The sequence below is a fragment of the Akebia trifoliata genome, chromosome 14, assembly GCF_017979445.1.
Source record: "Akebia trifoliata isolate Shusen 1 chromosome 14, ASM1797944v1, whole genome shotgun sequence".
Lineage (NCBI taxonomy): Eukaryota > Viridiplantae > Streptophyta > Magnoliopsida > Ranunculales > Lardizabalaceae > Akebia > Akebia trifoliata.
Genome location: NC_141388.1, coordinates 7,437,501 through 7,450,468, shown reverse-complemented (window position 1 = coordinate 7,450,468; position 12,968 = coordinate 7,437,501).

The window sequence follows — 12,968 nt, the reverse complement described above, 5'->3', positions numbered from 1 at the left end:
AAAATTTTGAACCAGGGTCCCATCACTTCATTCTTTAAAGCTCCTATCTTTAATATAAAATATGGGAACGAAGATTCCATTGTGATTGTCCTATCCATCCAAAACAACTAGTTAACGGACAGTAAATACACTTGGGAAATTGTGTTTTGCATCGAAAATGCCCTTTCAAAAAATCAAAGTGTATTTCTTGCTCTTTATGTGCACACTAGAGCACACATTAAAAAAACCCAAATTTTTTAAGAAAAACACTTTTCTTAGTTAGAAAGATTTTAGCTCTTAGGTACCAACGGTCCTGTGGCTCAAATGGATTACCACATTGGCAATCCAACACTGCACCTTTCCAGATTTCATGGAAAAACTCATATCCAAAACAAAAATATAATAATTTCTTTTGACCTTGATCCAAGGTTTCGAAAATGGACAGTTCCAAACTGCCTTAGAACTCTCAAATTTAAACTTAAAATTCAACAGTTAAAATAATATTTTTTTAATTTATTTTTCAAAAATTCATAGAATGTTGTCCTGCAAAACCCCATGTTATTGGATCATGTTTTTGGTTGCCACAAGGTGAGCTCAACGGCCCTTAGTAAGAGTCGATATCTTACTAAGTTGGTAAGGCCAGTTTGACTTTAAAGTTCATAAGAAAATCACTTTCCTTACTAAGTTAATTTGGAAAGGTTCCTAATCTACGTGACCTTGTGGCATCCAAAACCATGATTCGATGCCACATGGATGTATTGGACACCTAAAATTCTACTAACTTTGAAAAAAATAGAAAAAAAAAAATAGAAAGATGTTGATCTAACTTCCTACAACACAGTGTTAATGTGGCAATCTGCACATTACCATTTTTTTCTTGTATCTCAAGATAAAATCTAAGAATTGTGCACATTGTCACATCAGCACAGTTATAGGGAGTCAGTTTACAACGACTAAAAAAAATATAAATTATTTTTAGAGTCGTGATAATCTGACTACCCCACATGGCAACATTAATCGACTATCTAATATGACAAGTTCGGAACTATAGATCTGTGCTCCTTGGTATACACGATTTCCTCGGGATACATTTTTTTAATGATGAAGAGCAATTGTGTATCCCGAAGAGCACAGATCTATGATTCTGAACTTGTCATGTCAAGATAGCAAATTGAGTTTGCCACATGGAGCAGTCAGATCATCAAGATTCTTATTTTTAACCGTTATATTTTAATTTTAATTTTTATAGTTCGATTGCTCTCCACTTTTTAGACTCTGGATCAAGTTAAAAATAATAATAATAATTTTCTTGTTTTGTTTTAATAAGAAATTTTCCTTGACATCTAGTTGGATTACATGCGGTTATCCATGTGGGCCCAACGACATTTAATAAGATTTGAAATCTCACCAACTTAATCTGGTTATTGTTCAATTTTTTAAGTGACATCTCGCAAGGACCACCAACACTCTGGCGTATGAGAAAACGATAGTAAATATTTCAGGAATTGTGAATTTCTGAGGTAATGAATAGTTAGAATTGTGTCCACTGCATTGTATTAACATGGAATTCCTCAGGAGGTGTTTAAAATTTTGGCCGAAATATAAGGGTGCAAAATAATTTCAAAACGCCACAAGTCATATGATAACCAAGAGGTTCCTTTAAAATTTGAAGCAGGCTCCAGTTTCAAAGTTGGACTCAAATTATACACAGAGCGCTTCAAAGGTCCATCAATGGTGTGGGGTCTGAAAAACCTAGCACATTTTCCACAAGTCAATTATCTGAATTAATAAAGTTGTAATATCGTAAACAGATTTCTTATCTCCAAATCAATAATGTGTGGTGCAGAGGGTGGAGATCCTTGTTTAGCAATCTCCCATTTAATTCTTGAAAAATTCGTGAGTTTTTCTCTTTTTTTTCATTGAAAGTTTTATTCTCCAGATTGTTGAATTATTCTGAATAATTCATGGATCTTTAGCTTGAAAAGAATAAAATGCATCTTTTACAAATTATATGGCTTTTACGAATTCTTATAAAACTCGGTGAAAAAAGAACGCTACTACAACTTGTTGTATGTTGCAAAGTGTAACTTGTAAGTTGTGATGTGTAAAACAAGTCGATTTTGAAGTGGTCATACTTCAAAGTTTTGGAGGAATCCACTTTTTTACGTGACAAATGTTCATTTTATCTTTAAAAAAATAATGACATGTTTCTGTACATTTATTTGAGATTACACTTTAAATTTTCAAATTGATGATTTATCCCTTGACTTCGGTCTTCTTTGAAAATTCAATGGAACAATAACCTCAATGTCCTCATTATCACCACCATCATTATTACCATCACCATTGACATGTCCAATTTCATCATCACAATCACTATCATATGGCCGAATTTTTTATTTTCGAACTTTTGAAATGAAACGGATAAAACACATATGAAGCATATGCCGTATACTTTTTTATTTATCGAATTTTTGGCCGAATTTTAGACCAAATTTTTGCAATCCAAAACCGAATAGAACTCGAATTTTTTCCATTTTCTGAATTGCTAACAAGGGTGGAGACTTGTTGGGATATCAATATAATCGCAGGATATCTATTTGAAAGGGAATGTAAATTTCTTGGGAAAACGAATTATACCCTTTCATCGTTTCTTGAAAAATGAAAAAAAGAAGAAAGTTGAATTTTAGATTTTACGTGGGGGTAATAGCTAGAGAAATAACATTAGGAGGTGGAAAAATTATTTTGTCGAGCTGGGATGGTGTGGGAAAAAGTGGGTACAACACTGGGGTTTCGAACACTTGACCTACCCTTCTTAAGGAACTTATCAAGGCTCGACTTGCCACTAAGCCAACCCCTTGGATTATTACATGTGATTATCTATGTGGGCCCAACAAATAATAATAAGATTTGAAATCTTACCAACACTGTGGGGTCTGAGAAAGCAACAGCAAATCTTGTAGGATTTGTCAATTTCTGAGGTAATGGATGCTTAGAATTGTACCGTAGACTTATTTATCTTTAAATCATATTGAAAGACTTTGCAGCCGTAGCCCGCTTCAAAATTTTGAAGAAATCCTCTCCATTGTATTAATGTAGCATTTCTAAGGAGGTGTTAAAATTTTTAACAGAAATATAGGGGTGTAAAATTAATTCAAAACACCACGTGTCATTCGGTAACCAAGAGGTTCCTTCACAATTTGAAGCGGGTTCTAACTTCAAAGTCGGTCTCAAATTATACACAGCGTGCCTCAAGGGTCCATCAATTAATGGTGTGGGATCTGAAAAACCTAGCACATTTTTCACAAGTGAATTATCTGAATTAATGAAAGTTGCAATTATTGTACAATCGTAAACAGATTTCTTATCTCCAAATCAATAATGTGTGGTGTGGAGACTGGAGATTGGAGACTTGTTGGGATACCCATTTAATTGCAGGATATCCGTTTGAAAGGGAGTGTAAATTCCTTCTGAAAACAACAAAAAGAAGCAAGTTGATATTTTGTGTTGATGTGGGGGTAACGGCCAGAGGAATTAGATTAGGAGGTGGGAAAATTATTTTGTTTGGCTGGGATGGCGTGGGAAAATGTGGGTGCAATTTGGTCGAGTCTAAATCAAGAATCAAACCAAATCGATTGCTTTGGGCTGGGTTGATTTGGTTTTGAGCAAGTTGCAACTTAGTTCTGGATTAAGAAAATGGAGAGTCGGTCTATTTGGTTCATTCTCAATTCAAGGCTTGGGTAGACCCGGAACAAACCAAGAACCTAACCCATATATATATATATATATATATATATATATATATATATATATATATATATATATATATATAGGGTCGGGTTCCGTAGACTCACATTACGACTCATATTGCGACACACCATTTTGTCTTATATGGGTAAAAATGTTTGGAATGAGCTGATTTTTTGTGAGGATGATCTCTATGGTGAGGAGATTATCATTGCCAAAAATCAGCTCATTATGAAACTTCTAGCCCCATGTTTATAAGTTAAAAAGTTTTAGACCGTCCATTTTTTGTAAATCAATTTTGATGGGGTTAGAAGTTTTGAAATTGGATGATTTTTTGTGAGGATGATCTCCTCATCACAGAGATCATCCTCACAAAAAATCAATCCATTCCAAACATTTTTGCCCATATAAGACAAATGGTGTGTCGTAATAGGGGTCGTAATAACGCCATCCATATATATATATATATATATATATATATATATATATATATATATATATATATATATATATATATGTTAATTTATTTTTGTTACATTTCTCTCTCTCTCTCTCTCTCTCTCTCTCTATATATATATATATATATATATATATATATATATATATATATATATATATATATATATATATATATATATATATATATATATATATATATATATATTATATTTTTGGATTTTACATGAACCTAATTATAATTGTAAAATATCACTGAAGTTTTTTGAGAAAGTGTTATAATGTTTTGTATTGAAATTATAATTTTGACGAAAATCTTTGTAATGTTTGAATACTATGTTTTAATATTTAATTGGGGTAAGACTAAACCAATTGTCACTTGCACCACCCCCTCCTAAAGTCGTACGTGCAACTAGTTGAGTCGAGGGTCAACTAGACCCTAGAAGGTGGCCCCAAAGAATTCATGGCTTTGTGGGGTTTCGAACGCTTGACCTAGCCTTCTTGAGGAGCTTATCGAGGCTCGGCTTGCCACTAGGCCAACCCCTTGGGTTATTACATGTGATTGTCTATGTGGGCCCGACGACTCCTAATAAGATTTGAAATCTTACCAACTTAGTCAGGTTATTGTTCAATTTTTTAACTGACATCTCACGAGGACCACCAACATTATGAAGTCTAAGAAAACGGTAGTAAACATTTCAGAAGTTGTGAATTTATGAGGGAATGAATAGTTAGAATTGTACCATTTGTAGACTTGTTCATCTTTAAATTATATGGAAAAAACTTTGAAGCGGGGCCAGCCAACTTCAAAATTTGAAGAAATCCACTCCATTGTATTAATGTAGCATTTCTAAGGAGGTGTTAAAATTTTTAACTGAAATATAGGGGTGTAAAATTAATTCAAAACACCACATGTCATTCGGTAACCAAGAGGTTCCTTCAAAATTTGAAGCAGGTTCTAGCTTCAAAGTCGGTCTCAAATTATACACAGCGTGCCTCAAGGGCCCATCAATTAATGGTGTGGGATCTTAAAAACCTAGCACATTTTTCACAAGTGAATTATCTGAATTAATGAAAGTTGCAATTATTGTACGATCATAAACAGATTTCTTATCTCCAAATCAATAATGTGTGGTGCGGAGGGTCGAGACTGTAGACTTTTTGGGATATAATGATAATTGCAGGATATTGTTCGAAAGGGGATGTAAATTTCTTGGAAAAACGAATTCTACCCTTTCATTGTTTCTTGGAAAATTATAAAAAGAAGAAAGTTGATTTGTAATTTTGACGTGGGGATAATCACCAGAGAAATAACATTAGTAGGTGAGAAAATTATCTTGTTGGGCCAGGATGGCGTGGGAAAAATGGATGCAAATAGTGTGTTTTAATCTTCAATTGTAGTGTGATAAATAATTTAAGATATTTGGGTGTAATAAGTAAAAGTTGGGGTGCCAATGGCAACTCTCTAAATTAATGATCTTTTTATAGATAGATTAATGATTTATTATATGTTGCTTCCAAGTAAGTTGATTTCATGTTTATTATTTATTTACATTTTTCTTCATTAAAAATATGTTGCTTCCAAGTAGGTTGATTGGATACTGATTATCTATAGAACTGAACCCACTGGACCTTTGGTTGGTTTGGTTCTATTGGTATTTTGGTTCAGTTTTGATTCTTATTTGGTTTAACCAACCTGATTTGCTACAAAAAAAAGTTGCATCCCTATGCGATACCATTTTCTCTCTTAGGTGAAAACTTATTTAATTTGAGTGGAAAATATATGCACAATCATATAGCCGAATTTTTTATTTTCAAACTTTTGAAATGAAACGGATATAACACATATGAAGCAAATTTCGCATATTTTCCATTTTTCGAATTTTTTGTCGAATTTTAGATCGGATTTTTGCAAACCAAAATCGAATAGAACTCAAATTTTCACGAATCAAAATTTTTTCATATTCTAAATTGCTAAGGGTGGAGACTTGTTGGGATATCAATATAATTGCAGGATATCTATTTGAAAGGGAATGCAAATTTCTAGGGAAAACGAATTCTACCTTTTCATCGCTTCTTGGAAAATGATAAAAAGAAGAAAGTTGAATTTTAGTTTTTATGTGAGAAAATTATTTTGCCGGACTGGGGTGGCGTGGGAAAAAGTAGGTACAACACTTGGGGTTTACAACACTTGACCTACTCTTCCCGAGGAACTTATCAAGGCTCGACTTGCCACTAGGCCAATCCCTTGGATTATTATAAGTGATTATCTATGTGGGCCCAACGGATAATAATAAGTCTTACCAACAATGTGAGGTCTGAGAATGCGATAGCAAATCTTTCAAGAATTGTGAATTTATGAGATAATGAATGGTTAAAATTGTAATATTTGTAGACTTGTTCATCTTTAAATCATACGGAAAAACTTTGAAGCGGGTAGCCCACTTCAAAATTTTGAAGAAACCCTTTCCATTTGAATAACGTTGCATTTTTTAGGAGGTGTTTAAAATTCTAGTGGAAATATAGGGATGTGAAATAAAGTTAAAATGGGTGTCATGTAACAAAGAGATTCCTTCAAGAAATTCCTTCATGTAACATTGGAATTATGGAGAACCAAGGGTTGCTTTGATTCCGGATATTTGATTTTGTGATTTTGAAAACTAACTAATGTGTGTTGCAATCTTTTTTATTTTTTACCAAAATGACCCTCACTAAAATAAATTTAGAAAAACACTTTCCTTACTTTTTATTGTAAACTATCAATACAAATAAATAACAAAATAATAAATCTTGACAAGTAAAGATCGATCTACAAAGACAACGTTGATCCATAATTTTTGACTTAAAATCATCACAGTTCAAAGTACCTAAAGGAAATTAAATAAAACTAACCTTAAATTAACCAGGATAAACATAAAACAAAATCACAATGTAAAGGATTAGATCTGTCTAAGCCATCTCATCAGTTTATTTGTCCTTTTATTATCTCGATCTAATCAACAATCTAATGTTGTTGGATTGAAAAATTAAATCTATTAACCCAAATACTAAGTCTGACCTTTGTGATTAAATTTAATAAGATGAAATCAAAATATTAAATATAATATCCCTAACAAAGCATAGTTTAACTTGAATTTACTTAAGTTTAAACTATCAAAATTAGGAAAACAAACATTAGATCTGATGATTCCTACTTAACAAAATAACATCACAATTAAACAATGAATCACAAATAAAAACAAACTAAATTATCTACGATAATCTTGGTCAAGCTTCATCGACCTCTTGAATGGAGGTTTAGCTACAGATCATTGCGAGTATAATAAAAGAAAATATAACTAGAAAATAAAAAGATAATGAATAGAGAAGAGAATGATGTTTTTTTTTTTCTTTTTTTGTTAATCTTGGCCTGTAACTGGCATAAAACTCTTTCTATTTACGAAGATTGAATAGAAAGTAAACTTCAAATTGAGAGCTAGAAGAAAAGAGGTAAAAAAAAGAAATAGGAGAGGATTAGAGGAGATTATCTATGGCTCTGGTCTAGTCTCTTATTTATAGAGACTAGATTAGGATTCCATAAATTCGTAACACTTCTGTGTTTTACAAAAAATCTAAACCCTAATCTATTAGGTTATAAATCAAGTAACCATTACATTGCACAAATCTTGAAGTTTTTTCTGTCTACTTCACCACGTCGCTCAAGGGGTTCATCGCGTCGCTATTCTTGTGAACCCAATGGGTCTGGATTTCGGTCCGTAATCTTGTCTTGGGTCTTAGATTGCAATGTACTTCTTCGATCGTCTTAGTTCATCCTTTTGGATCTCGTGACTTTTACTTATACAAATAAATAATTAAAATTAAACAAAAAAATTATAATTTATTTGAAAATAATAATAAACATAAACTATTAATGAATTATGTCTATTTAGGGAATTTAGTGTATAATTAAGCCTTAAAGTCTCTATAACTAGAGCCCTAGAAATGACTTCCTAGGCCTTGATTACTTACAATCTTAGTAAAATTTCAAATCTTACTAAGGGTCGTTATGCCAACATAGAATATAACATTGGCAATCCAATACCATATTATTCTAGATTTCATAGAAAGACTCAGATTCCAAAAAAAAGTGAAGAAAATCTATTAATCCAAGGTGTTGAAAATTGATGGCTACCAAACTTTTCAGATTTAAAATTAAAATTGAACAGTCAAAAATAATTTCTTTTTTCAATTATGTTTTTGGATGTCACAATGTGAGCTCACGACCCTCGGTAAGATTTGAAAATCTTACCAAGTTAGTCAAGCTAGCCGGACTTTAAAGTTCAAATGTGAAAGTGGGTACTCGGACCACTTCTACTCCACTTTCTCTTATTACCAATAAAGTCCCTTGCGTTTTGTACATATCTCCTTGACCTTAATCTTCTTAATATAGATTACTGAAAAAGACTTAATGCATTTGTCTTCAACTTCAAGCCAAAGCATATTTTCCTTCTAAAATCAATCATCTTTAAGCTCTTCAATATCTACTAAGTTAGTTTTTAATCTACATAATCTTATCTTCAATTCTCATTTTCAAGCTACCACTAACCCCTTTAAAGAAAACTCTAACACGTGACTCCAATGCACTCATCTTCAACAACTAGCTAAATAACTTAATGTTTCTTCCCAAAACTAGTTATCTACACCTTCTTTTGGTAAATTTTTTAACCATCATCTTGAACCTTGATATTCTATTTACTTCTACCTTGAAACTTCAAGTCCAAATAAGATTGACGCAGAAGTATAAAATAATAGAATTTTGGGTAGAAAAATCTAGAAAACGATGGATTGAAAATAAAGTTGAATGGATTAAAATTAATTTACCACAAAAGTTGAAGAGCTTTAAGATAAATGGTTTTAGATATAAAACAACATAGGCTTTATGTAGAATAATCTAGGATTTTATGTTAAGAAGATTGAGGTCAATGGAGGCATGCCATCAATTTCAAAACACTAGGGCATCTCTAATATTCACCAAAACATAGGGGCATGGCCATGTTGGAGGACTGCATCGGAAATTTTAATTGTTTTCCTAAGATCCATATTTGCATCTAAAAAAGGAGAAAAGTAGATTGTAAATAATCTTTTTTAATCATTTTATAAGAACTTTATTAATATTATTTATATAATATATAAAAGATAAAAAGGACCCCATTCCAAACTTTTGTCTTAGGGCTCAACTTACCTTTAGGTGTGTTAATGGGCCGGTTCGGGTTGGGTTTGATTGGGCCCAAACCCGGCCCTAAAGAGATGGGTTCTACCTAGACTACCCTATACTAGTATTGGGACTAAGTCGACTAAGCCCTACCCTCGGGCTTGACTCAGACTGGGTTCGGGCCGAATAGAATGACTAAAATTCAATATTTTTAAAGAAAAAATGTGTTTTTCAAATAATTTTGTTGGGTACATGTTTAAAGTCTATTTAATCGAAGTTGAAATTAGTGTTTTCTTAATTTATAAAGGTTATATATGAGAGTTAAATTGTAATTATATAATATATTTTAGTTTTATTATGGATTAGGATCCGTATACACATAAAGCTACTCATAAAGCTACAACGTGTTTTGTCTTATATGGGCAAAAATGTTTGGAATGGGCTGATTTTTTGTGAGGATGATCTCTATGGTGAGGAGATCATCCTTGCCAAAAATGAGCCCATTATGGAACTTCTAGCCCCATGTTTACTAGTTGAACAATTTTAGACTGTCCAATTTTTATAAATCACTTTTGATGGGGTTAGAAGTTTTGGAATGGAATGATTTTTTGCAAGGATGATCCCCTCACTACAGAGATCATCCTCACAAAAAATCAGCCCATTCCGAACTTTTGATGGGGTATTGTTTTTCACGTTGTAGCTTTATGAGTAGCTTTATGTGTCTACGGAACCCGACCCTATATATATATATATATGGGTAGCGTTCAAGGGAAAACTTTTTGGCAAAACATTTTTCAAAACATGAGTTAGAAGTTTTGGAATGGGCTGATTTTTGGTGAGGATGATCTCTACAGTGAGGAGATCATCCTCACCAAAAATCAGCCCATTCCAAAACTTCTCACCCCATGCTTACAAGTTGAAAAATCGTGGACCGTCCACTTTTTGTAAACTATTTTTGATGGGGTTAGAAGTTTTGGAATGGGCTGATTTTTTTGTGATGATGATCTCCTCACCGTAGAGATCATCCTCACCAAAAATCAGCCCATTCCAAAACTTCTAACCCATGTTTTGAAAAATGTTTTGCCAAAATGTTTGTTGTTGAACATTTCCCATACATATATATATGGGGTCAGGTTCAAGGGCCATATGAGAAAACATATGAGAAAACTTTCGTTTTTCAAAATAAGGGTTAGAGGTTTTGGATTGAGCTGATTTTTTGCAAGGATGGTCACTATGATGAGAAGATCATCCTCACAAAAAATCAGCTCAATCAGAAACTTCTAAATCCATCAAAAGTGATTTACAAATTAGTGATAAAAATTGGTAAAAAATCGACGGTCCACATTCTAAATCACTTTTAATGGGGTTAGAAGTTTCAGATTGGGCTGATTTTTTTTTTTGGATGATCTTCCCATCATAGAGATCATCCTCACAAAAAATCAGCTCAATCCAAAATTTCTAACCCATATTTTAAAATTTTATTTACCGTCGAAAGTTTTCTCATATGGCCCTTGAACCTGACCCTATATATATATATATATATATATATATATATATATATATTTCTATAAGATTAAGTAGTGGGTTGGGTACTAAGAGGCCCTAGCCCAATTAAGATTTAGCAAGCAAAAAATTATTAAGTCCGGTCCTAACTTTGCGGGTTCAATATGAAGGCCCTAGCCCCTTTTTTTAATTGGGCGGGTCTGAATTTCGAAATAAAGTTAGAGAGACTTATTGGGCAGACTTATCTGTTGCAATTTTATTACAAAAACTCCCTTACTTTGTCATGTTAGTTACCTAAACAGACCGGACTTTATGAATCAGGCTAACATGACTACTTAGTAAGATTTAAAATCTTACTTAGGGTCATTGGGCTTATATGGATTATCAAATTGGAAATCCAACACCACAGTCTTCTAAATTTCTTGGAAAAACTCAAGTTCAATTGAAAAGAATTCAAAAAAGAATCCTTTTTTAGTTTGACCGAATGTGTTAAAAATGGATGACTACCGAACTCCCAAATTAAATTAAAATTCGGTAGTGAAAATTAACTTTTTTGTTTGATTTTTATTTAGAGTTCTTAGAATTTTATCCTTTATAACCTTGTGGTCTCAGATCATGTTTTTGGATGCTATAAATTAATGTGGTTAGAATCCACTTCAAGGTATTGTTAAAATAAATGTTAATAAATGTTGATTAATATTTATTTAAAATTGATTCAAATAAAATTAATTTAGTTTATTTTAAAATGATTTTTGAAAGTTACTTTATGGTTGGTGTACTTTTTGTTAAAGAAAAGTAAGTAATTTTTAAAAGAACATTTTTATTGGTTGATAACTTTTCACATGGATTGAAATTTGTAAAAGTTATTTTGGCTCCTTTTTTTCAAATTTTTATAAATCCTACATTGCTTTTAAAATGTTTTGGAGGGATTTTTAAACCTATAAATAAGAACCTATTCTCAACTCTTTCTTCATTCCTAAGACTCTCTCCTTGAGAACTCCTAATGCCTTCAAGCTATATGGAAATTTAATAATTCTTTTTTATTTTATTTATATATATATAGATAAAAATAAGAAAGAAAGAAAAGAAAGAAAGAGAGAGAGAGAGAGAGAGAGAGAGAGAGAGAGAGAGAGAGAGAGAGAAATTAAATATTTAATAGGGCCGTCCAATTTTGAATAGGCACCAAGGCCGATCCGAAAGGTGTCGAAGAGGCCTAAGGGTGCTTAACGGATTCCTTGATCCGAATAGGTGCCTAATGGTTCCAATGAGTTTCATACCCATTGAGATTTAAAAACCATTTACGAATGGGTGTGATTTTTATAATGGTTATATATGTATGGAGATTAATTCTGTTAAAATAACTAATTAAAAAAAATTTCTATAAAAAGAGACATTCGTGTATCCGAGATTCTGAGTGACAGATTTTCTCAAAATAGTGCAAATTTTGAGGAAATATACAGTTGTGTTAGAACTGAGCTATGTTGTATCTTGAAGATAAGTTCGTCAGCAATCCATCTGCATCTTCGTGTTCAATCGGAGTGGGGGCGTCTGTTGTCTATAAGACAACGTAGATTACTACGTGCCTCAGAGCAATTTAAGTTCAAGTTATTTTTTTTTCTAACAGGTATGTTAAATAATAAATTAACCTCATGACTATGAATTTTATGACGTGAATCATTACTACAAGGTTTGTTGGGTAAAAAACTCCATAAAGTAAGATTTTATGTATAGTAAAATTAGGGAGTTTTTGTAAAAAAAAAATTACAACAGTTAAATCTGCCAGTTATAGTTATATTCTAAATTAAACACGTATCTGAAGACAATCAATTAATGGTATGAGTTGTGAACTACTTTCTGAATTTCTAAAAAAAAGTTATACTTGTACTCGAAATTAAACACATATATGGAGGACAATCATTTAATGACATGGGGCCTGAGACAGATATATCCTCCAACAGTTGTGAATATCTGAGTGAATAAAGTGAAAAACAAGGATGATAATAAACGAGGTTTTTTGGTTATACATTAACAGATCAATTACAGTGTATAAATAGGATTAGAATCCTTAATTAACGCCCTAGAAATCTGCCTA